Below are 3627 nucleotides of genomic sequence, written 5' to 3'. Positions count from 1 at the left end.
AAAAAATACTCATTCAGTTGGTAGGTCACCTTATTTATCTTCAAATGAACTTATTTTAAAACATGTTTTCTTATTTTTAGATTTTTTTTTTGCAGTTTAATTGATAAAACTAAAACTTTGATTAAATGTAGAAAAGTCTCTGTACAGCTGTCTTTCTCCTCAAAATAAGGTAACACACAGCCTTTAATGTTTAAACCATTAACAACAAAAGTGAGCACATCCATAAATGACCAAGGCTTTAACTTGACCATGGGGTTCACTAGATCTTCACGGGTTCAGCCGTTTTTTAGAGGACGCCTTACAGATGCGAACCCTACACCTTCAGTCTTTCTAAAAGCACTGGTCAACCTAGAGATGGGTTTCAGTTATCATGTTGGAACAAAGCCTTTCAGCCCAGAAGCAGAGCATCTGACATATACATGACCCTCCAGCCACCATGCCTGACTGTATGCAGGACACACTTTTCTTTCCACTCATCGCCTGGTTGCCGCTCACACACACTTTACACCGTTGAAACCAATTTCTGTTTCCAGATCCTTTGAGGTTTTTTTTACCATAGGGTTGAACTGTGATGACATTTCAGTGACCAGATTGAAGGAGTTTGAGAGAAATGGCACCCAATTAAACACACATGCTCCCAATTCCCTACTCAGACATTGTACCAGTAACAAAAAAACAAAAAACAAAAAAAAAAACAAGCTAATTAGGCACAATTTGGACATTTTCACTCAGGTTTGTACTTACTTTTGTTTTCCACTGTCTAGACCAGAGGTCACGGATTAGTGGACCGCGGTCCGGATCCGGACCCAACCTGATTTAAACATTTATAAATTACCGCATGTTGTCCAACATTGTCTAACTTTACTTGCGCTGCTTCTCCTGTTAATATAGTAAAGCCTTCCAGAGTGTCTGGCTCCAGGCTACACGTGATACAAATTAGCCACTGAGCTCTCACAGTCTGGGTTGCTGCTGCTGCTACTTTTAGACACAGGAGGCAAACCTGTGGCAAACAGGGCGACGGGAAAGAAGGAGAAGATGATGAGAAAAAGAAAGCAGAGAAAGTGTGGACTGCTGGAAGAAATGCTGTGAACTAGTGAAGGAAAGGTGTAATGGTGTGTTCAAAGATGACCCTGCATGTTTTAAGTATGTTTGGCTCCCACTGTTCTCATTAAGCCAGAATAAAGAAAAAACAAAACAAACAAAACCAAAAATGGTCGGTTCAGGTGTTTTATAAAATATGTGAATCAGGAAATGGTCTATATACCAAACTGAACGATTGTTGTTCTCTACATCAAAAAACACTTTCGATTTTTCATATTGTTTTATTTAAAAATTGAGCCTAGAGAGAAGTTCAGCTGAAGAAACTAATTGCTTTCCTACACCCACCTGCAACACAGCCAATCAGCTTTGAACCACACTAAAACAAAAGCCAATCGGCATCCAAAAGTTAATTTTAAACGGCCTCCGATCCGCTCTTGTCTGCTCCTCTGCATTGGTTACCCCTGGTCTAGACCATGTCTGCAACCTTAAAAATCCAAACAGCCATTTTGCTCTGAGTCCAGCTAAATGATTAAATAAAAGTCCTTTAGAGCCACACTTTTTACATGGCTTTTTGATAGAACACAGTTTATTATTTTTGATAAATATCTGGTTTAGGAAAGATTTAATCTTATTTGTATTTTTAGAATTTGAAATAAGGAAAAACATAAAACTTTTCATAAAAATGAAGTATGGATTTTTTTTATAGGATGTTCTCACAAAAGTGAGAAATAATGTATAAAACCCCTCAGATTATGCCCAAGGAAACAAGAAAAATAGATCTAGAAACATATCACTGGTTATTTTAATGATATTGTTGTGTAAATTAAATTCAGATATGCTTTTCATCACTCTCTAAAGCTTCTAAGTTGCAATTTGTTATTAAAATATTTTCAAAACCATTAGTTAGTTTTTAGAACATTTTAAATTACAGAGGGCCCATGTGTGGAGAGCCATTTGTGGTTCTGGTTGCAGAGCAATTATTATAAGGGGGCATCCACCTCCTAAAGTAAAGCATTCAGCTGAACATTGATTGCTTTACTTCTAACAAATTGTCATATCTTCAGTCTTGTCAGATGGAAATATATGTAATAAAACATAAACAAAAATTTAAGGGGTTTAATCACTTTTGTACGGTAAAATAAAAACCTCTTTTTAGGGCGCCTTATAAAGGTATGGCTGTTATGGAAGTTTGAAGTGAAAATAAACTAATAAACCCGTTCACTTTTGCAAACTTTAATAAATATTTTTTTATTAAAAGGTAATCAGAATCTAACTTTTGCTTCTGACCTTGGAGTCTTTAACAATATGAAATATTACTTTGTAGGATTGAATGGATATTTTTGAAATGTTTTACAACCTTGAAACTTCTCCTATTATGAAGGACGCTACTAACGCCTTAATAAAAGTATTTCTACCATCAAGAAATAGGAAGGGACAGCCCCCACACCCCCCACCCCCACTGCATGGAGCTGAAGACAGCACAAAAAGGAGGCATTAATCCTCTTATTGCATATTTTCATTTTCATTATCTTGAAGGGGTCACCAAGTTGTGTTGTCAACAGTGTTAAGATTCTGCCGCAGGTTTGTGAAGCTGAACATAGCATCTGATTCATCCTCTACACATTTTTAAAATGGCTATAAATTAGCATTAAATTAATCTATTTTTTTGTTTTAAATCGTTCATAAAAGATACATCATAAAGCATTTTTGCAGAATGGTCTTCATATAGGGGTTGCTCTTCTCTTTGGCTGTGCTGGGAGCCAGTAGAAGTAGATGCTATTCATGCAGGAGCTGCACTGCCCCAAGCAGCTGACTATAAAACACACAGGAACTAAATTGAAAATTAACACACTGAATGCATGTATTTACTCCAGCTTATTTTTATCCATTTGCCTCATATTTGCACATTTGCTGCATTGTTTTGCACCTCAATGAGACCACATATCTCATTGTCCCCTGCTCCAGCTCTGTCTCGATTGCCTGTCTTATGTAAGAGTTCTCTCGCAGTGCCAGAAAATATTTGCACTTTCCTTTTTCATACGGCAGTGTGTTGTTGCATATGTTATTTTTTTCAAATCTCTTTGTTTTCGTTTTATCAGACAGCGTGCTAATAGAACATTACATAATTTCACTTTTTATATCACACATCATGTCCATAAACTGCAATGTATTCTAGCACTTTTTAGTGGCTCTCTTCTTTCTACTTTTTTTTTGTTCAGGCCACATTCTTTGAGTGTGAGACCAATAGCTATCCTGTCTGCACAAAAGGTAATTGTATTGTTGAGTTATTTTGAGAGGGAAGCCAATTTATTCTGTTATGCAAGCTGTAGCATGACTACTTTACATCGTTTCAAGGTCATATCTTCAGTTTTGTCCCATCAGGTGGTTTCAAAAAAAAAAAAAAAGATAAAATAAATTAGTGTTTTTTCACCATTTTTGTGTTGTCAGTTTAGAAGATTTTGTTCATGTGCTTTCCTGTCTTTGCCTTTTTCTTCAGTATCAGCAGCTCCTGCTTCAGACACCACAGTTTGGAATATGTTTTAATCTATACATTTGATTTATTTTCTTTCAAAATAAATTTTAAAT

This window comes from Cyprinodon variegatus, unplaced genomic scaffold, assembly GCF_000732505.1.
Source record: "Cyprinodon variegatus isolate N-32 unplaced genomic scaffold, C_variegatus-1.0 Scaffold422, whole genome shotgun sequence".
Lineage (NCBI taxonomy): Eukaryota > Metazoa > Chordata > Actinopteri > Cyprinodontiformes > Cyprinodontidae > Cyprinodon > Cyprinodon variegatus.
This window is presented reverse-complemented; position numbering follows the sequence as displayed.